We start from the raw sequence: 24140 nt of genomic DNA, 5'->3' as shown, positions 1-24140 counted from the left end.
AATCTTATAAATTCAAGTAATGATAAATACAAATCGGTAATAACAATGGGAAAGGGACACTGAAGATGTGAGTAGTAGAATATACAGAAAGTGGAGCTGGCAGGATGAGTCAGCAGCATGCAGGTATGGTCAGAACTATGTATGTTTGTGCAGACAGCATGAGGCTCTCTTCCTCAAGCTATTTTACTACATGCAGACAAAAGGGCAGATCTAACCCGTGCACTACAGCTATATTCCAATTATCCAGGGCACCGATGATCAAAGAGGCACTACTGCAGCTCCCTCATGGATCAGTTGCTGTGCCCTGCTCTTTTCTGGCTTCTCCAGTCTAGACCCTATCCTGCAGCCAGGCTCGCTGTAGCCTAGACCTTAGCTACTGTCTGACTCTGCTCCTGCCTTAGAACCATCCCTGCTCCTGCCTTCCCTCAGTCCAGATAATCTGATTCTGACCTTGAGCTCCCTGTGTTGACCTTTGGCTCTGGCATTCAGACTCCAAGCACTGGGCTTGACTGCTTTCACCACTAATCCTGACTGCCTATGATGCTGTCTCTTTACAATTGCTATAGCTTTTGGAAAAAAAGTAGCTAAAGAACTACTTACCAGCAAAGACTATACCAACACTAACTTGCTTGTATAGATAGCAAAAAATTTCAGTTCTATGCTGGTCTCCAAGATACCTCCCTTCCTATGGGTTTTAACATCTTATAGGAGAAGACTAAGACCCGAAGCTTCATGCTAGGCCACCAGAATCCCAGCACAGCACTGATAATTGCATCTAAGCAGCAAACAGATGTCAAACAGTCATGGAAATCAGACCACCTTTCATTATTAAGCCTTGCAACTTCCTACATGAAGTCTGTCTCCCTTCTGGATGCAAAAACATTGTTACACTGCGGCAAAGTTCAAAATATATCAAACCTACCTGTATTAGACGTCAGAAACTCCACAAATCAGAAACCTGGACCCTCTTACAGACAGACTTGTGGCCAGAAGTTTGCTCTATGCACGATCTGTGCCAAATCCTGAGCACTGGTTATGCAAACTGTCATGGTCTTAGAAACATCTGGCCTACTTTGTTACTAATTTTATTCAAAAGCAACATCACATGCTCTTCAGCCATGTCTCCAGCATAGGCATAAACAGCATGGTATAATTGCAGTTTGGTCTCAAACTTCTCGCTACCAATACTCAGAAAGATCTCTGTGTGTAGACATAGCCTCAAAGAGGTCTCCTCCCAGACCATAGCTGGCTCTTCTGGAAGGGCAGCTTCAGAGACTTGTGGATTTGAAGGACTGGGCCAAACCTGGAAATGTATTGTCCAATGCCTGGTGCAACACCATTAGTCAGGCTAGTCATTCTGGCTGATGCAATAATCCTTAGTAGACTATGAACCTTTGATTATGTTAATGAATAGGTTCAGCCATAGTATGGGAAAATAGCCACATATGAGGTAGAGAATATTTCAATAGTTGTATTAGGTAGGTTTGAACAACTGAATCATCTCTCACTGCTATATAACTAGTGAGAAACCAGAATGTGAATTTAAAAAACAAAATCAGTGTCTTTATGTTGTTTTTCACAAGCAAATGTGAGTCAAATATTTTCAGCTCCACGTAGGTATTATTGACGTGTATGAAATTTACTGGAGATAGGCCTGGTTTCCTGGAATGCTATTTTTCTGCTTTTCACAGTCCTAGCGAGACATGTCCTCAACAGTAGTCTTAAGAGCACTTGTGCTATTCTCACACACTGCACAATTCATCCACATGGCAACAGAATGAGTGAGTAAGCAACTCATAGTCAAAGTTTCACACAGAGAAATTAAAAACCCTCATGCTGCTCCCCCTCTTGTGACAGTGCAGACATTGTTCAGAATTGCTGAACGGCTGCCCATAACTAGAACACAGGCAGGGTGAAGCAGGGATGGGCTAGCAGGCAAACAGGCATGGCTGGAACAAGGGGAGTCTGTTGAAACTGAGAGCATTACCATTGACAGTAATCAGGTGATAGCCCTGAGCTGACTGGAGAAACTAAGCTTCCTTTAGCAGCCAATCCATTTGCCTTGGGATCATTTAGGTCAGTCCTTAGCTGCAGATTGGCTGAACCCTGGCTGAACTCTATGGAGCATATCACAAGATCTGCAGGCAATTGCCTCTGGTGACTCTTCATAATCTGGTTCAGGGGTGACCCATCAGATTTAAGCAGGTTCTGGCTCAGAGGTTAATCATATTTAAGCAGGCTCAGAAGTATCACACTGGCTGGCAGTAGGGGAGTACTGACACCTGGAGAAGAGTGTGTAGCATTTCACCTGAACTGTATTTGCACTGTCACCATAGCATTACACTGAACTTGATACTATGCCTCACTTCAAATTCAATGAGCTTGACTTGCAGCTCCCATTCATTTTGACTGGTGTTCTGAACATGTTGCATCTCCAGAATTCAAGCCCATTACTTGATTTCAGTGGGAAGTTTACTGATAAAAGGATTACCAGACCAGCTCCCAGCTTCTAAAATGTCTTTTAATCTACTGTAACAAATAAATACATTCACAGGAAGAGTCTCTGCCTAGCGCCTTCCAATGGCAGCTGTGCAATAAGTAGTATATTAATAAGTAGGAGTATTAGCCAAGCAAACCGCTTTTACAGTGATAAATGCTTTCTATGAACTAGAAGTCCAGTTATAGGCATTGATCATCAGTGTCAGTCTGACTAGTCAGCTGGGCTTCTTTTTGTTTTTTTGTTTTTGTTTTTTTTTTTTTTAAAACAATGCCATAGCAGAGGCGCACAACTGTAATCACACTATTGCAACACAAATATCCACACACATTATATTGAACAGGGATAATGGGGTGGGGATGCTTGCTAAAGTGAAGGAATTGGAAAGATTATGAGGCACACTGTAAGATGGAAAGAAAAGTCAAATTTTAAACTATAGCCTTTGGCTGAACTATCAAACTTCCAGCTTGGCCCTCTGAACCATAGGTAACTCACTCACTGCCTTTTTTTAAAATCTATACTGACAATGGCTAAATATGGCTAGTCAAAACCTTTCCAACAAAACAAAAAAGCTGTAAAGTAGCACTTTAAAGACTAACAAAATAATTTATTAGGTGAGCTTTCGTGGGACAGACCCACTTCTTCAGACCATAGCCAGACCAGAACAGACTCCATACTTAAGGCATAGAGAACTAAAAATAGTAATCAAGGTTGACAAATCAGAAGAAAAATGATCAAGGTAAACAAATCAGAGAGTAGAGGGGTGGGGGGAGTCAGTGAAGAATTAGATTAAGCCAAGTATGCAAAAGAACCCCTATAATGACCCTATAATGTGAATTTTCTGGGTCATTATAGGGGCTCTTTTGCATACTTGGCTTAATGTAATTCTTTATTGACTCCCCCCTCTGGCCCCTGTACTCTCTGATTTACTTACCTTGATCATTTTTTTTCCACAATTTGTCAACCTTGATTACTGTTTTTGGTTCTCTGTGCCTTAAGTATGGAGTCTGTTCTGGTCTGGCTATGGTCTGAAGAAGTGGGTCTGTCCCACGAAACCTCACTTAATAAATTATTTTGTTAGTCTTTAAAGTGCTACTTTACTGCTTTTTTGTTTTGATAGTATATAGACTAGCACAGCTTTCTCTTTGTTACTTTGCAACAAAATTATTATTTGGGGGGAAAAATAGGGTTTCAGTGAAACTTTCTTCACAAAAGGCAAGTTCTAGGGCAGTGGTTTCCAACCTTTCTACTAGTGCGGGCCCCAACTACCCCCCACAAACTGTTTGCAGACCCACAACAAAGCCAATTCTTGCTGCTATATATACTTCATTAAATAAAAAAGGAAAGCAAAACACAGATTTTTGGACAGCAAGTAATAATATTATCGGAAGATATTTAAAAATCATTGAGTATAACTTTACAGTTTATTTAAAACTTATTTTCTATAATCATTTTTCTTTATTTTTTCTCATACTCCCCTTGCAATACCTTTGTATGCTTTCAGTGGTCCATGTATCCCAGCTTGGGAATCACTGTTCTACAGAAAAATTTAATTTGCTCTTGAATAATCAAACATTGAAATTTTTTCAGCTTATGCTAGAAAACAAATATTTCACCTGAATATTGGAATGTTTCATCCCAAAACTAGATACAATATTGCGTTGCCTCACAAGAGTGGCAGTTTTGGGGTTCCTCTATGGGCCAGCCTCCCCAGCCAAACTTTATCATGGTAATCTACTGTCCTATATACTTATGACATTTAACCATAGCAGATAGCTTCATAAGTATTTGGTTTATTTTCCTTCTCCAGACGGTTATATTTCATAAATATGTCACTTTCCAGATAGATCAGTTGTTTTCAGTCTCTACAGATTAGATATACTGTGGTTCAACCATAAATTGTCAGGCTAGATGTAGGAATCACTGGGTTAAACTGTTGTGCAGGAGATCAGGCTAGATTATGATCCCTTCTGGCCTTAAAATCTATGAACAACAGTACAAGTGTTCCCACTGAGGGGGGTTGAGGTGGGGCACTTTCCAGGTCACTCTACATCTTCTCCCTGTTTTCTGTTTCCTTTTTTTTCCCCCTGTCATGTTAAGACCCACAAGAAATATCAGTGTAGACTCTTGATTGGTCATGGACCAAAATTTGTTTAAATGATTCTACACAGTGGTTGTCAAAGAAGTTTAAACTACAAAAATAAAGGAAGCTGAACTGGACCTAGAACTCTAAGGCTATGTTTAGAATCTTTGTGTGTATATTGAAATAATTTACTGTGTAAATTACCACAAAATACCTTATTCTGAACTTGGCGCCATCCAAACAATACCAAAATTCAGAATAAGGCGCTATTCCGAAAGTTCCATTACCCTTCCACAAGAAGGGGTAGTGAAACTGGAATACCGTGTTCAAAATAGCAGTGCTATTTCAAGCACAGGAAAAATCTGCAGCATTGATATTTTGGGATACATCTGTATCCTGAAAAAGAACACATGGTCTAAACACAGCCTAAGACTGGAAGGGCCATCATAGGTCATCTAATCCAGTCCTCTGTACTGATGCCGTTGTATGTTGGGCCATCATTGTAACTTTTCTTAAGTATCAAAACAACAATGGAACTGACGACAGCAAAAAAAGAAATATCTGAAATGTTAGATGTGCCTGGTCTGCTTAACCAATTCACTCTAGATTATTTCTTAAAATTGCAACGTGAACATTTATGAAATGTTGTCTGAGTATACCTTTTGAAATTGCTTCCCCATAATTATGGTTCGAAGGTTTATTCTTATTGATAAAGTTTGGTAAATGTAAATTGTACCACATACTCACAGACCAACAAAAATTATTCCCTTAGGTTACCAAAATGTACAGCTGGAGCAAAGGAAGAAAAATGCTGCTTAAGAACTTTGATATCTACTGTGCATATTTTGACATGAAATGTGGATTACTAGTTTAACAACTATAAAGCTTTAATGTCTTGAAGACTGGTGTCTATTTTAATTAAATAATTGTTTGACTCATTTCATAATGTCATGCAGTTGAAAATTTAAACAATAAAATCTATATGATCTATCCAGATTATTAAAAATATTTTTCCAAGTCTATCCATAATGTTTTCTTGTTCAGAGTTTTAGCAGGAGAGTTTTAACCCTTAAAACAACAACATCTTAATTCTTTTGCTTTTCCTGCTAAAACCCTACCTTTGTCCAGCCACTTTAGGTATGCATAGTACATCCTACATCTACACTGTACTGTGACTAACACAATCATGTATAGCAACACTGCTCAATATTGCTCAACCCACTAACTGTGCTTCGTGCCTATTGAGACAGCCAAAGCTCAAACCAGCTTTGTGACCCATAAAAGCAGGGCTCTCAGTTGAGCTGCTTGACGGGAGGAGAGTCAAAAGCAGTACCTTGAGGATCCCCCAAATTAAGCTGCATTGTGACCATGTGCATAGAGCTTCTTTGGTTTGTCCCGGCTGCCCCTCCATCTTAACAGAGTGATGCTCAAGCCAAACCTAAGTGACTGCAAATCCATGTGCCAGGTCTGATGACCTGGTGAGGGCTGTCAGGCTCTGCCCTGTGGGACAGGAGCCACCTCTGCAAGGTGAGGGTGGAGGTGGAATCACTCTCCAAGCCCAGCTCTCAGCAGTAGTAATTTTTTGAAGGGGTGGGGGAGATAGCTTCAGATTTTGAGTGGCCCTACTTATAAGGGAATCTCTGTCATGTTTGTCTCCACGAGATGTTATTCTGTATACTATTACATCCACTCTGAAGAACCAGCTTCTTGTTGGCAAACGGTATCTGAATTTGTGTAAGGTGACTGTAATTAATGAAAATCCTTGCTATGGAACTTTTGCTCAGCTGGAATTCAATATTTATTTTTATGGAAATGAAATGTATGATGAGTCATCTTATGGAAATAAAGTGAGGGTTTTCATCAGCAAGACAGCAGGGCACATAATGAAACAGTGTTCAGAAAAATCATCTACTGCAGCATGGTTCTCAATATGAATGGTAATTTCATATTGACTTTAAATAAGCAAAGGTACCCTTTCCTACACAAAACTCTGTTTTTCATGTTCAATTTATTATTAAACACTTATTTCTGGTGTATATTAACAAGGTGTGTTGTTTGTTTGTTTTCCTACCAGAGAACTGAATTATGTGACAGGCAGCTGTCAGACTCTCAATTTTTTTTAAACTATCCTAAGCTTTACCCCTTTTTATCCATTTGTACAGTCAGAAAGGTACCTGATGTTGATTCCAACCAAGAACCACTTGGAGCTCATCTTAATTTTTACTATAAAAAGAGATCCCCTTGCACAGAATGTTGGGAAGCATGCATTGCATAAATAAAGCAAAACACAATCCTTTTAAATGTACCCCTTTCATTTTTACTGGTTTTAGACCAAACAAATTTTCAGCAAGTGGTAGTCTATTACAATACCTCCAAACATCTGTAAACCTTCTAGGTGTTATCCGTTAATAACAAGAAAGATATAGGTCACTGTAATAGTGCATAACAGCAACATTATTTTAAAAATAGTGATGAGAAAGACAAGAGTGTTTATAATTACAACACAGCAATGTTATCATAAAGATAGTTGAAATACTGCTTTTCTTTCCCCTACACATAGAAAAAAAATGAAGAAATGCAGTAATATGGTATATGGCATGGGTACAGAAGCAGACTGGAGTTGTTTGCAGCTGTAACTTACAAAACAATTCTAGTATCACTTTACCTGTCTTGAGGAGTAAATAAAAGGAGAACAAAGTTAAAATGAGTCATATCTGAAAATATGTTTTGGTTTTGGATTGTTGAAGTTTATGGCAATTCACTTTCTGCCATTCTTAGGTGCCATATGAAGCAATGATTTTACTAAGGGTACGTTAAGGGTGAGTGAATAGGCTGACATGCATATGTAGATCATATTGAAAATCTTAATTGGGAAATATTCAGATACCCGTGCCCCATATAAATATTTGTCTATTTTAATCAAGACCCTGTACCTTGCTAAATGCTTTCCCACCTCTAATTCTAATGCTCAAAACCTCCATCAAACTGCATCAGGAAAGAGCCTGAGCTAGCCTCAGAGTCTTGTTCTGAGTTAGGCAGGTGTGGTACTCAAACCTTCTCCACCTCCGAGACATTGTTCCTCCTCCTTGAATCTGATAGCATGGTTTCTAGACAATTCTCAAGTTACAAGATCTATCAGTGAGCTTAATTAGAATACATTTGGTCACAGTCACAGCCTTCAATTTGCCCTTGCGGGCATTTTACTTTTTGCCCATCTCACTCTCTCCAAATTCTTTTAAGATTTACATAATTTGCTTCCCTGTACAGACCCAGAGAGGGACCTTAATTAGGTTTTCAGTATCCTGAGCAACACCCCTTTGAAAAAAATTGTCCTTTTCTTTATCTTTCCCTCACATCTTTGTTCTTTATAACTATTACTTCAAGTGGATAAATAGTAGAGCTTGGTGCTCTTATGGCAAATTAACCACTTACTACCTTCCATAGCAATACAATTACAATCCTCAACCTTTCTTCCTTCCTGAAGTCTCTTCAGTAAATGACATCAGTGAAGAGATCTGCATGCCTGCCCAAAGCCTCATGCCTGCAGATTTCCAAATATAATATGCATGTAATTTTATCCCCTAATTTAGATATCACTCCCTTTCAAAAACTAACGTTTTGTGAATCCAGAGGCCACACTAAAACATTTTAAAATAACCCATGTTGTATTAGTGAGCTTTCCAGGCCATAGCAGTTCAGCCGTACCCAAAACAATCTATCAAGCCAAACCTTCCAACATTTAGTGCTTATCACTATCCATCACCTTTAGTACACTTTCAGGAAACTCAAGTCAGTCATCTTGCTAAGAAAACAGCCGGGATCATAAACAATCATTTTTCCCACTGTAACGTTTATTTTCAGCAACATTTGAATTGATGTTCCATGTTCCAGCAGGATTTTCAATATGCACACTCTCCCCTTTTGTAGTTCTGATTAAAATGTTACTAAATTACTGAGAGAAAAGTGTGACGATTGCCATCCTTTTGCACTTTTTGCTACCTACTGTGATGTTAACAGGCTGTAAATTATGAACAAGCTCTGGATTGGCAGCTTATATGTCCAATATATAACTTCCTACAATCAGGCAATATTGAAAGTTAATTTTGTAGCTAGAGACCCTAATTAGACTTTGCTGGTTACAAAGCACCGGAGAACATACTCAAATAAAAACTGAAAATGATCAGTTCCTCATGAACTTGCATCTTGCACTGCTCCTTGGTTCACATACTGGTTTGAGTAGGCTGACAAAAATCAGGATAGCTATGTTATTAAATCTGGTGATCTTAGAATTCTTCATTTCCTGCACATTACTATTATAGGGTTAAATTTCACCACAGTATGCAAAACCCTATGCACAACACATTGGGGGTTTTGCAGAATATGTAGATGGAGAGTACAAAGAGACATTCTTGTATATGCCTTGGGAATTGCAGAAGGGGTTTCCAATGCCAGCCTACACAGGAATAGCAAGGAAGAGTTAACTGGGACCGAGTCAGGGAGGGGCCATGATTTTATACGTAACAAAGGTAGAGCTGGACTCAGTATCACAAGTTGGAAAACGGCAGCTTGGAAAGCTACAGTCTTGTGCCCAGAACCCTTACTGGAATTCTGATTTAATCTCAACATATCTCCATAGAGCCTAATTACTACATGAAAAGTGAACAGCAGCAGTGGACATCTTTGAAATCAAACCCCTGTATATGAAAATATAAATGGCAAGGCATGAGGAGCGGTAATGTTATACCACAAGGCTGTGTACAATATCCACAGAGAGAAGTTTGCTTGATTTGTTAAAAGATGTTTCCCTAGGTTTGAATTAGCTTAAAGCCTGCAAAAACTGAAATAATGTTACAAAATGCTGAAATTTTTGAGGAAAGGTCTGACATTTCACATGCAATATTTGACAATTCCCTAACTTTTTTTCTTTTTTGAAACAAAGCAATATTTTCCTCTTCAAAGTTCAGAATTTTGAAAAAGCAGCTAGTAGAGACATCCACCAAAAGATGGTGTCTCTCTTCAATTGTATCTTTTGGTGGTAGGAAGAGTATAGCATGGTATTAGCCAATAAAGGCAATTAACCTCACTATGCTGGTGATGGAGGAATATGTTATGATGGCAGCGTAACAACTTTAGCCTGAATAAAGTATGAGACATGGTGCTCCTTCGTTGTCTTTTCCTAGTAAAAAAGCATTTCACGTACTGTAAAAGAGTATGCCAGAGAAGCATCATTGAAAAACAAAGATAAGAAGCTACTTGGGATGGTCCAGATTGATTAGATCATGTTGCTTCGAATGTATAACTCTAAATGCTATGACCAATAAATTGGTATGCATGTAAATCTAAGTAATTGAGCACTCCTCATAATGAAAAAGGATAAAGGACATATTTTCAGTACAAAAGACTTTCTTCTGAAATTATTGCCTAAACATTCATAGTCTGGTGTACAAAAGCCAAATGAAGTCCCCAGTTCAAGTCATTAACCATATTCCTAACTCCTATTGACTTCAATCAGGATTTGATTAATAGGATTGTGATAATCATTAAGAGTGATTAAATATATTGATGAATTTGGACCAGAGTGAAAAAAGTTATGCCTGATTAAAAGAATTTGAATTCTAGTGATGTCATACTTTGAATTAGGATAAAAATCTGAACAGCCTTAACATTTGGAGTTGTTTGGACCGAGGATTTTGGTTTGGCACATTACAGAACGTGCCAGAAGTTCAAACCAAGACCTGAATTTTCCTTTTATGTTTCTAGCTCTGTGGTTTTGATTTGAATCCATCTCAACTTGAAATATATAAACAGGAGTTTTATATTAGTCTTGTTCTTAAAAATATAGTAGTGACAATGTATTCAGTAGATTAGCACAAAATAACTATTACATTCATAAGTTATTTCCTTTTGTTTCTAATAGTTGTCTGATTAATACAAAAACAATGTAATCTGTATTATATAGTGTTTTGCAACAATTTGTGCCAGTGCACTAAGAGAGGATTGTATATGAATTCATATACAGTATTGGAGAATTTTCTTCACTACCAGGATAATTTTGAAAGGAAAATTTTGGCATTAATAGCATCATTGAAATGCAAACGTCACAAAAAGAATTAAACAATAAATTTGGGTGGGTATAACAACTGGATGAAATATAATCTTAACAATATTTAAATATATGTACCTACACAGTTATAAACAAAGCACTTTAATATTTGGTACATTCCCCTCCTGCTGGGATTTGTTTGTCTATTCTAAACAGAAATAATGTCACTCCTTTCTAACTTGATTCCATCATCTGTGTTTTCATGCCATACATAAGGGTTCCACTGTTATCAAATCCTTATTACTGACTTCAGCACAATTATTTTAAAATTTAGTACTGATTTCCAGTCAGACTTATTTGTGGTATTCTTATAAGTCTTTGATACATATTTGCAATAACATCTGTTTTGCTTATTATTTCTGTTTTTGTCTGAAGTATTTTTTCCACTACTCATGATATTTCCTGTAAGCTTGTCATGGTTTATTTAATACATCATGCCTTTAACATGCCTTCTTTTGTTTTTTGATCTCTATATATTTAATATCTTGACACCAAGAACAGTGAACTGCCTTCTGTTTTGTTTTATTTGATTCAGACAACTCTTACTAGGTTTAAGATACTCAACTTTTTTTGTGGGAGGAGGGGTGATAAACTGTCAAACTTGGCAAGACACAAATGTTCATAGAAATACAGAAAATACCTACTTGAATGTTGTTGGTTGCAACATATTTTCAGGAAGCCTTCAATACAGCCATTTGTGAACATCTCATCTGAATTCAAAGTTTTGAAGAAAAAAAAATCAAAACTTTGATAAACACTCAATTCTCATGAATTATGTTCTTCATTCTCTATTATCCTTCAGAAGACTGGAGCTTATTATACACTAACTCAAAAGTCTGGATTACAGGCAAAACTCTTCTCCCTACAAAACATTGCTCACACCATTCTGACTGAAAGAACCAGACCTCCCTTTCTCTGGTTATTCCATCTCATAATACTAGTAGTACTTACAGATTGAGCTGTGGATATAATGTGAAGACGTGCATACAAAAATTCAGACCCCTTTGATTATGTGACTGTAGATGAACTTCACAGACTGTAGAGTGATGGTCACAGTACTTAGCAATTGGTAGCCAATTGACCACACATAATTTGAAAGTCATCTTCATATTTGTTTTGTCCCCTTCTTCTCAATAAAGTAAAGTTTGGGAGCAAATTCTTGTATTGGCTTCATTATGTATACACCAGAGCAGAACGTGACCTTTAGTCTATGAAATACTAATGAATCAGACGATACTTCTACATGAGAGGACTAGGGAGGAAAAAGGATTTTTCATGGCTCCCCTTTCTTAGAATTGTTTGGCCATCTCTTCCAGCTAAAATGGATAAAGTAGACTAAGACTCATTGAGGGAGTTTAAGTCGTTCATAAAGTGTTTCATATCACCCTTGGCAAGCATTGAACTGTTATGGAGTTACATACTTGCTCTCAGGATAAAACTCGGAATTCCAAAGTCGTTTTGTTCAGAAGCCTGGGTGTTTCCTTTGAAATCAATGACAAAATTCCCCTTGGCTTCAGTAGAAACAAAACTGAGCTTTACAATAAAATAGTATTAAGAACGGTCAAAGTTTGGACCTGCAAGTTACTGTAGTTGCCCTTTCTCCCATTGCCCTTTTGGGTGATGTCAGAAATATCAATAAAAAGACAATATTTTTCAACTAGAGTGGCACTACATTGAGCTAATCTGTACATACATTCTCCTAAGAAATCATTTGGCTGGCAATGTGGAAAATGCCACCATCCCGAAAGCTAACTAAGCAATAAGCATGAGAAACTGTGCTGCAATATAAATTAATACATACCTTTGATGCACAATGAGGCATCAGGTGATGCAGAGTGCTTCTGGTGCACTGAACTGTGGGTTGATTGAAATGACCACGCAGTGGATGAAATGGAAATTTAACACATCTAGCTGCACTTTTTAAAAATTGGCATTAGTACAGTTTGCAAAAGTTATGGACAACTGAAACAGAAGGGTTAGAATAGATGCTGAAAGTCAACCTGGTCTGCATAATAAGCAATACACATAGTCCCATTCTACTTTGATCTTGGGATTTTCAAAGCTGCCTAATAGATTGTGACATCTGGTTTCCATTAACTTCTAATTGGAACAAGGCATCTAAATCCCCTAGGTAGTTGTGAAAAGGCCTGCGAGTTACAGCTGATACGTTTTAAAAGAGCCTTACCATTTTCAACAGTATTCCTTGCCACTGAAGTGTGGAATCGCACAAGAACTAGAAGGAATGAGCACTAGCACGAACATCTGGGTAAAACCCTGAAAGTAGCTGAGCAATGTCAGCTCCCATTGTCATGTTGTCAGTTATGGTTACTGGGGAAAGACCTGTCTACTTCCCCATTCCATACAGTTTATAAACAAAAATATTTCTGACAAATGCAATTTACTTTAACCATCAATCACTGTTAGAAGTTTAGACAACAACATCAAATCCTTTTTTTCTACCTATTGAATTTAATTCCAATACAGAAAATATGCACATCATAACTTTTCCATTTCAAATGACGGTGGCTAAGATTTTGTTTTCAATTATGATCACAGTCCACCTCCTGGGGTTTCAAGTTAAGATAAAAGCATGTCAGAGTCAGCAAGAGTCTGCCTCATCAGAAACCCTGTTGTGAAGTTGTTACCATGAAACCTTGCCAGATGGAATTATTCTGAATTATCTCAATTTGTTCATAGCTAATTTAAAACCAATTCTCAGTGGTAAGTAAATTTTATATATCATTATACCACAAGGAATTAACATATATTAAATTGTTCTTTAATTCCAGAACAGTAGAGCTGATGTTTGCCTGTCAGTGTATCAATGTGGAGAAAAGAACGGGTCATTGGAATTGTGTACAAATGAAAGGGAAAGAGGCAAACGATGTCTTTGGAAAGAGGATCACATGGTTCAGGCACTGATTGGGATTCAGGAAAACTGTATTCAGTCCTCACTCTCCCCATGACTTCTTGTTTGAGTTTCGGGGAATCACTTGAATACTTTCTGCCTGAGTTCTGAATCTGTGAACAGGGAACCATATGTACTTGCTCATACACTCATGTTTTCTTGCATACTTACCTTTTGAGCTTCTCAGGAAAGGGGAAGGGGCTGGTGCTAACTTTGTACAGCACTTCTAGGATGGGTCTATCAGAAGAAAGTCCATTTTATTGTTAAGTATATATTGATACATAATTTAAAAAGTCCTCTTCTTTTTATGTGATTTTTTTTTTTAACTTGTATGCATACAGCTCATAGCGAGGGAAATCCCGATCCCACTGAAGTCACACTGACTTCAGTGGGGCAAGGATCCAGCATTTTTGAAATGGAAGGCATTATTATTTGAATGTCATTACAGCTCTAAAATCCATTTCATATCCATGAATCTTTCTGCCCGACAGTGGCTGGATTTTAGGTGGAAATCCTACAGAACATAGTAATTGTCATATGATTTTGACATGAAAATTGAACTTCATTTTGTGGCAAAGTTCACTTATAGTTTTGACTCTTTGCAACCTAAAAAACTCAAATCAAACCCGCTTGTTGAAGTGAGTCTTTCACTGTTCAAAGCAGTACTCTGCTGGCCCACCACAGTATCTGTGATGCTTACATGGTCCTCTTTACCACATTATTTCAGCACAGTCTTTTACTGATTTAACCTAACACCGTCTTTGTGAAATAGAAAAGCAATATTTCCCCTTACTGCCATTATTGCCATATTTCCCTAATACATATACATATGTAATACATATACTCTCCATTTTACAAATAGGGAACTAAAGCACAGAAGGAAATTCTTTTCCTCATTGAAGTCAAGAGCAGAAACTATAGTTTGCATCCACAAAGAGGCTTCGGCATTGCAATTCTGAGCACGGTAACTACTAACTGTTTGGACCCTAGAAAGCTAATGAAACCACAATGGGATTTACCAAGCCCAATTTAGACATCTAGGCTCCCCATACTTTGGATGAGAATTCTGACTGGCACCTAAGAACACAGTCCACAAAAGCAGTCAGCTAAACTAGCTAATGGGAGATGAAAAAAAGGGAGGCATGTACTAAGCCCTGCCCCCTCATGCAATCTGAGGGCTAAGTGCAATGGCAGGGAGACACCTATCTTTGTTTAGTAGTCGATGAACAGGAACCCCTCTCCTGGAATCAACTGACGCAGGCACAGAATTAATTTCTTTTAAGTAGTATGAATAGTGATGATAGCAGCCTTAGCAACTAGAGCACTCACTCAGGATGTGGGCAGCTTGAGTTCAATTCCTCCACTGGCTGGTCAGGAGAAAGAGTTTGAATGTGAGTCTCCCGCTTCTCAGGACAGAGTACTGGACAGCATGATATCCTGACATGAATCTCCTTCAGTCTCTCCTGCTGAAGCTGTTTTGCTTTGTGTAAATATATGAAGAGGCATTGACCCAGAGAGAGAGAGAGAGAGAGAGAGAGAGAGAATGATTGTAGCTCAAGGGTGGAGCCATGTGGTTACAATGAGGGACACCCAAACCCTCTGCTTGAATGACTATTTACTGATGTATTCAGGGCACTTTTTCAGCTGGAACACTGTGGAACAGTGTTTCGGCACCATTTTGCCCTGGGTCACCATTTTTTAAATGAGCCCCTCCGTCCCCCCTACTCCGTGCATATGTGGCTCCATACCAGGAGCTACACAGTTCCTGCTGCCCCAGTGCCTGTGGCCCGGCATGGTCCTGGTGCAGCCCCAGTGTTCAGGCCTGTAGTGGAGCCGTGCTTGTGCAGTCCCAGTGGCCCAGCACAGCTGTAATTGGCATGGCCCCGGAACAGCAGGGAGATAAGTCGCCAGCACTCACTTGGGGCAGGGAGGTACCCAGTTCTGCAGAATGGGAAGGGCATTTGGGGGTTGGGAGTTCCTGGCTTCGGGGAGCATGGAGGGCATTCAGTTGTGGGGAGGGCTGAAGATACCCAGCTATGGGGAACATGGAGGGCATTCAGATGGGGGGAGGGCTGGAGATACCTAGCTCTGAGGAACAGGAGGGCCCTGCTGGGGGGGGCAGTTAAACCACCAGGGGGTGTTTAAGCTGCTGGGGGGTGCAGTTTGGGCCCTACTGGAGGGTAGTTAAGCTGCTGGGGCAGCTTGGGCCATTCCAGGAGCAGTTGAGCTGCCAGGGGGGCAGTTTGGGCCCCACTGGAGGGTAGTTAAGCTGCTGGGGCAGCTTGGGCCATGCCAGGAGCAGTTGAGCTGCCAGAGGTACAACTTGAGCCCTGCTGGGGGTGCAGTTAAGCCACCAGGGGGTGGCTCGGGCCCCATGCAGGGGGGATGGCGTGGGCCCCATGCAGGGAGGTAAGCCACTAGGGGCACGGTTGGTCCTCAGGGCAGGGTGGTGGTTTGGGGATTGAGTTCCACCACATTTTTCCCCCTAGGAAAAAAATCACTGGCTATATTAGTGGAACATCTTCAGCGGGAGACAGCAAAGAACACTCACATCAAACCCATTGCCCAATGGTTGGAGCATGTGCATGAAAGAGAGACTCTTGTTCAACTGCAGTCTCCATCATCTAGAGGAGGGGAATTGAACTCTGACTTAGATCTCCTCTTGCAGATGGATTTTTAATGAGACCCTGGATGTGGAAGAATGTTTCTCTTTCCCAGAGTTATGGATTGTACTGGAGCTTAAGCAAGATACATAAGCCCAACAGCAAAAATGTAAGCACTTACAGCATTAGGTACAAACCCTGTGTGTGTTTTATGGACTGACCTGGTGCTAACCCTGGGATCTAGACAACTAAAGCTGGGGTTCAGAGGTCGATGTACCTTTGTGGAATTGGGCTTAAGTGAAGTCCAGCAATGGTCAATATGTTAAATGATAGCTCTTAACTAGTTAATTGTTTAACTCAGCACCTGCTGCCCAGCTTGAGGACTGACCTGCTGGCCCTTTGCAGCCAGGGTTGCTCTGCCCTAGTGTGGCTGAGTGCCACTAGAGTTCAGCAGGAAAGACTGGTTAACTAGTTAGGCATACCAGTAAGCCTCCAGCTTATCAGCACGCTTATTGGTTAACCAGTTCACATCCCTAAAGCAAAGTCAAGTAGGAAGTCTTTTGTGGAGCAGAAACATGCAACCAGATCTTTCAAGCCACAAGTTGCTGCCTCAACCACTTGTCCATCCTTCTTTTTTGAAAAGGGTTAAATAAATGACTAAGTCTAGGATGATAGCAAACTGGGAGCAAAGAAGGCATTTGAGAACAGAGAGAAATTATAAAAGATTAAATTTACAAAAATGGGATGTGGAAAGAAAGTCTATAATGAGATTCAGATGTTAGACAAAATTAAGGAGGTAAAATAATACCAGACACTGAGGACATTCTGGTTAACAATAGCAGTCAAGGACTAGTAAGGCAGTCTGGTGAAATAATGGTGTAGTGGGGGAATTCTGAGTTCATATCCCACTGAAAATCCCTGACTGTGTTGTGTCCGTTGAGGAATAAAATGAATGTAAATTGAAATGCAGCTGGAGGAAGTGTTTCATACAACTATCAAATGGCCCTCAGAGGAATATTCACAGCAGCTCTAAAGGACTGCTTTAGGACTGGGTCCAGTCCTTCTTGACCAGTGCCTGACTTCTGTAGTTGTTCATGTTCAGAAGAAAAACAATGCTGCAGAGAAGGACCTTGGTAGGATAATGATGAATAATATGTTTAGACTGTGAGGCTGTTTCTTTAAAAAAAAGCTAGTTTTATCCTGGGATATATTTTCAGCATGGGTGTGCTATGTATGATTACATCATCATCCTGAAACTATAAAGAATGCATTTTAGATGGTTCCTAAATGGAAGGAGGTGCAGGAAGTAGAGTATGCCATCTCATTACCAATTAAATTGTCTGCAAACTTTTGTGATTCACATTCTTAACTTATTGTTCTTTACCACATTTTTATGTAGACAAAACAGCAGTCATGTAGCACTTTATAGATTAACAAAATAATTTATTAGCCTTATCAGAACAGACTCAATATATGGCTATATAAGACTATGATCTGAAGAAGTGGGTCTGTCCCATGAAAGCTTATCACCTAATTAATTATTTTGGTAGTCTTTAAAGTGTCACATGACTGCTGGTTTTTTTTGTTAGAACACAGACTAAACACACCTCTCTCTGTCTCACTATTTCTATATAGAATCATTTAGTTTTCAGAACAATATAATGATAGCATAAAAAGATTCTGACTACTGATGCTGCTTAGTTAGGGGAAATAGAGGGAGGTAATGTCAGAAAGCTGTTGCAGAGAGGTCTGAATCTTCAGAAAGAAATGGAGTCTGAACAGCAGAAAAGTTACGTGCTGTGATAGAGTGCTAAGCAACACTTTCTGACGGGAACTAGCAAATGAAGCTGACTTCAAACAGTCTTTGTCTCTTTTCTTGCTTGTTCCTAGGTAGCAATACATCCACTCTTACACCTTTCTCTGAGAAGAAATACTGCAGGACAGCAGAAATAAATCCTGCAAAAAGAGGAGCCAGGTGGAGAATGTGAAGGAGGCAGTAACACATGCTGTGAGGATTAGCAAAAGGAAAACCTGAAGCATGCTTTGCATTATGCTTTTCTGATAATTCTGGTTTAAGCCTTTCAGATTCCCATTAGTATTTGCTATCTTTGTAAAATCTGCACTGAACCACTATTTCCTAGACATTTATATGTCATTTTAATAGATATGGCGCAACAATCCACAGCTCAAGTTTCTCCGTTACATTATTCTAAGTTACATTCTCATTGAATGCCCAAATATAGATTTGAGTTGCAGCTTTGCTCATCTTTTGCAGTTATTGTTAGTCATCATCTTCCATTACAATCCCTGTAGCTATTATCAGTATACAATATCCCCATGGACTACCTTTCCCCTGCCAGAAATGGGACTATCTATTCTACTGAATTTAATATAATGTTGAAGGCTGCTGGAAACTATCACAGATGCATAACCTACTATAATTTTGCTTTCCACCATCTGGCATGTTATAGTTTCCAGAGTCAGTATCTCTCTGTGAAAAGAATAGCCTTTTACCTACTGCTACTCATTACTACAACATGTAGTTGCACATTATCTTTGGTTTCCAATAGGATTTTACAGATGCTATGCATCTCTCCCCCTGCAGGGAATTGCACTTTTCAACCATCTCTGCTATGTCTTGCTAGAGCTTCTCCAGTCAATTTATGAGGCACAGAGGCAGATTCATTCTTCATCCCAAAGATTCTCAGATAAGCTGATAACTTCCTGTACAAAACACTACAAATAGTGAGATAGCGTGAGGCAGTCTACAACAAAACCACAAAAAGAAGAGACTATTATCTTACCCAATTAAAAATGACAGAGGAGTTTGTGTAGATGAATTCATTGCATTGGAATTATTTTAGGTAGTGCTGATAGCATCACCAAGGTTGAGCAATACAGATTCTTAAATTAGCAGATTTATTCTTGCAGTATAAACTCCTTTGACAACCACTGTGTTGAATCATTTAAACAAATCTTGGTCCATTACCAATCAAGAGTCCACACTGATATTTCTTGTGGGTCTGAACATGACAAAAAAACAGAAAATGGGGTGAAGATGTAGAGTGACTTGGAAAGTAAGTGCCCCACCCTCCACCCCCCTCAGTGGGAACATTTGTACTGGTGTTCCTGGATTTTGAGGCCAGAAGGGATCATAATCTAGTCTGATCTCCTGCACAACAGTTTAACCCAGCGATTCCTACATCTAGCCCAACAATTTATGGTTGAACTACAGTATATCTAATCTGTAGAGACTGAAAACAACTGATCTAGCTGGAAAGCAACATTTTTACAAAATATAACTATGTCTGGAGAAGGAAAGTAAACCAAATACTTATGAAGCTATTTGCTCTGTTTAAATTTTTAAATGGGAATTGCGCAAAATCTACTTTTTCTTCATCACCATAAACTCTTAGCATTCACTATGTTTGATTATAGTACTTTTTTGATAAATTTGGTTTCCAACAATTTTTACTAGTCTTCAAACCATAAGCATTGATTTATCTGTGCCAGAACAGAATACTAGTCCAAATTTCTTCTTTTTGGTAAGGTTTATTGAGAAGCAATCCGGTTCTAGGTTCAGCCTATTTTTCTGGTTCATCTTGATTCAATCACTTTCAATATTTATTGAGTTATGTATGTCAGCTTGGGAATTGTATTTGATTTAATGATTGTTTCTTTTCTGTTTGGGTTTATGGGAAGCACTCCTATTACCCTCGTATAACTCAACTCTTATGATCCTTTAACTTAGGATAAGAGGAAGCTGTGTACTGAAATGTGGTGGCATGAGCTTTTACCACTTAGGAGGAGTTTTCAAACCTCAAGCATTGATTTAGCTGTACCAAAACATAGCACTATTCCCATTTCCTCATTTTGTCTCTTTTCTGCAAAGTTTATTGAGAAGCAGTCCTATTACAGGTCCAATCTATTTTTATGGCTCACTTCTGGGGTGAAAGTGACTTAAATTACTTACAGGTGCTGTCATATTGCAACCGCCCTGGGGTGGGGGCTCTTTGGGAAGGAGGTTGAGTGGTAGGGATGATACAACAGTACCTGTAAAGAAATTGTAATATGGGGTGGAGTAAGGAGGTTCAAAGACAGGGGGTTGGGAAGTGTGAGGTTGAGAGGCTGGGGATTTGCATGAGTCAGCATTGGGGAGTTAAGATGGGCTCAGGTCAAGTATCTCAGGATGCAGGAGCCCAGGGCAGGGTACTAGGTTATGAATAAGGAGAGGAGTCGTCAAGGGTGGAGGGCTAAAGGCAAATCGGGTGTAGGGGGATGCAGAATTCAGGTTTGGATGTGAGGAGGGGTTTCGGGCAGGCTTGGGGATGTGGAAGTGGGCAGGAATCAGAGCAAGGGGCTAGGGAAGTGGGGAGGGGGTCAGAGCAGGAGGTTGGTGTGTGTGGGGGAGGAGGAGAGTGTGCAGGGAGGACGAAACTGTTTGCTGTTCCCCTTGGAGTCCCTGTAGGGAAGCAAGAGCCAAAGGCGCCCCTTTTCTGCCCCCTGCAGCCAGAGAGAGGAATGCAGCAAACTATGCACTTTCCCCTCACTCCCTGACCTGAGAATGGGAACAGCCAGCAACATCCCCATATGAACTTAAGGGGTGAATCTAGCACCCTGTAGCCAGACAAAGTCTCCCCCTTACAAGCCAGCTTGCTCGCTGCCCCTCCCCGCCACTGAGAAGCACACAGGGCATGGAAACGGCTGCTGACAGCGCAGTCTTTGATGCCCTCATTGAGGCCCAGATGTGCTAGCTTATCGTGAGCCTGAGAAGCAGAAAGTACAGATAAAAGGCTAACAGGCCAAATTGTCAACATGAGTGGGGGGGACCCTCAAGAAATCACCCCAGCTGGCATTGATAGATATGATGCACACACACAACCACCCCAGAAGAGGAAGTGCTCCGCGCACACAAAAGAATGCCCTGTACTCTCAAATTGCTTATCTCCTGTCTTACAAGTGCAAATTAAGTAAGAATTGCCCTTGTAACAAACTGGCATCACAAAGATAGACCAGTATGATCTGGCACCTTAGATGAGAAAGAGAATACGTAACCCAGAGGGGTATAAAAGATGGGCCCAGCAGAACTCTAACTTTGAGTGCATTCCACCAACTACCTGCTGGTCGGGTCAGGTGATTGCCTCCCGAGGTCCACAACTGGGGACGCCCAACCTCATATTCGTCTTTCCGCGGAATTGAGTGACCAATCCGGCTTGGCTACGCTGGTATTGAGAGATGCAGAGAGGGTAAGATACATCCATGCTAGGTCTCCAACTTTTTTTGTGCACAGCTAAAGAATTAGAGCTCTGTAACTAGATGTCGTTGTGTCAAGATATCATTGTGTTAGATGGTAACACATATCTTTTTATTGGATTGTAATGTAACTTGTTAGCACCTGTACTTTGCTAGCATATAAGAAGTAAACAATAGCCTTTTGTAACCGCACGCTTATAACTGTAGCTTAAATAAACTTGTAACTAGTTAAGCTCTGAGCCTGACTGCTGCTAACCCTTTTATCACTACAACACAGCCGGCACAACAAAAAGAACTTTAACCGTTTGGTTACTACAGCCTGGCCATAGGGGAGAGTGCTAGGAGCTGCCTGCTCTAACAGTAAAAAAAAACTGGGTTGCTTAGGACCCAGGGGAGTACCTCACCACACATTACCTGGCCACCAGCTAACACACCCCCACCCCTGGAGTGAGGTGGCTTGGTGTGAGGGAAATCCCAGAGCACCCCACCCCGAAATGCCCTTTCACCTCCCTGATGGTTAGTATGGTAGCCTGTAGAAGAGCCCTGGGAACCAGGCTGTGATTTCACATAGTCTCCTCATGCAGCTCAATGCCAGTCAGCTCCTTCTACTGGCACAGCAAGCAAGGGTGCACCAGCTTATTTCCACCTGTGGTTCTGTCTTTCACCATTCACCGTGTTATGCCAGTTTTGAGGACTGTACTTGATTTGGTCTTTTTTTTGTTTGGTTTTATGAGTAGCAATCCCATTCCAGGCACATCCAAACACATATGCTATATACCAAAAGAGAAAGCTGCATACCAAATTTGGTGGTCCTAGCTCTACTGTTTAGGAGGAGTTCTTAATGAAACGGACAAACTCTTTAAAATAGATAGTAGATTGAGCATCCAAAAGCAATTTTGGAATGAATTTTTGGGTTTCCTTTCTGAGACACCTTTAAAGGGCCCTGATTTTCAGAAGGTGTGTGCTCAGCATTTCTGAAAATTAGGATCTATTTCCATATCATACAACTGTTGTGAGATAGGAATTATTTTTATCAACTTTTGAACTCCTTAAGAGATGATATGGAAAATGGAAAATTATTATCAAGAGATTTTCAACTGGAAACAACAGTTAATTCATATATAATATATAATTTATACCTATTATTTCAAGCCCTTTAGCTGTCAATGACTGCGTGATGCATGTTGTACACCAATATCCCTACTCTAAAAGAAGGCCCAGACAGACATCTTCCAATTTTGGGAAACACTTGCCCAAGTCAAACGTCCCACAGCGACTGGATGTCTTGATAAAAATATCACTTTCCTAAAGTTGTTTCATAACAACATGAAAGTGACTGTTCTGAGTAGTAGTTTATTACACATAGTCTCTGTGTGCATATATATTTGGATCTCTAATGATTGCATGGTTAAACAGGTAACAAATTCACACATGTAGGAGATAATATACAGGACCAGTTTTCATTTCTTGGTTCAACGTGCCACACCTCAAGGCAATTGAATCATCTTCTCTGTGGTCCACCAAAATCACCCACTGGGCTTCTGGGATCCCACTTACCACCTGACATGGAAGAGGACTTGGTCTCTCTCCTACATCATTTCCTTCCCAGCTTCCCTACTTACATTATGAATTCCGCAGCAAAATTGTGTGTGGCGGGCCTTTTTGCAGAACAAGACACATATCCCTCTAGTTTGCCCATTAAAAGGGACCAGTGAATATATGGACTACGAAGTTGATTCTCAAGAATTAGTGGAGCACACGCATGATGAACACAAGCATATGACACACAGGAAAGGCCCTGATGTCATGATCCTCAAGAGATCAGGAAGGTATGGTTAGGGTGGGGAGGATAAAGGAATATTTCCACAGGACAATGGCTTTTCAAAGTTACGTCAGACAACTTGATCACGCTTATGTGCATACTTTTTGTCATAAGCAATGTGCAGGTGGTACACAGGGGCCACATGTACCACTAGCATTGCCCCTCCTCCCACACTCACCTCTTTCTGTGAAAATGTGTAATGCCATGTACTCAGATATAATGGAAGATCAATGAGCCAAAAGGTGACTGGGAGTGTCCTAAAGGACACTATTGTAACCTTATGTTGCTGCCTGACCAGCTCAAAGAAACACTGCCATGTTGTTCAGTTGTGAGCTACTTCAGTGGCTCTTGATCCCCTGCAGTTAATGCACTGAGAGGAGGCAACTGGAGTACCTCCCAGAAACTCAGCACCTTCAGCTGTGATTTTGTGCTCTGGAGACCTTTAATGTCATCATTGAGTAATATTTTTATTTCATGTTAAATGCTCTGTTTCAAGTTGGTTCATGGGGAGCACTTATACTTTGTCAGACTAATTAAAGAAACAGTTATGTAACGATTTTGGAGGGACTTAACACATTCCCTCATTGCTATTTCATCTGACACCACATCTCAAGGCTCTGCTCAGCTAATATGAACAATTTCTCCCATGGCATGGGTACTTCCATGACTGCCAGTAGTAATTGCTGATGAGAACGAGAGTGTCATTAAAGCACTCAGTGTCACATATTAGCACTGTTACTTTTATTTCCTTTGTATGCTCCTTTATCAGCAAAGATAAAGATGTTTCATTTAATTTGTTGCCTGGTTGCCATTGTGGTGTTTGGACAGCAACAGTTATTTCATAGCATGCTTCTTTGCCATGAACACATCA

The sequence above is a fragment of the Carettochelys insculpta genome, chromosome 5 (genome assembly GCF_033958435.1).
Source record: "Carettochelys insculpta isolate YL-2023 chromosome 5, ASM3395843v1, whole genome shotgun sequence".
NCBI lineage: Eukaryota > Metazoa > Chordata > Testudines > Carettochelyidae > Carettochelys > Carettochelys insculpta.
The sequence above is the reverse complement of the archived record's forward strand: the minus strand, read 5'-3'. Positions refer to the sequence as shown.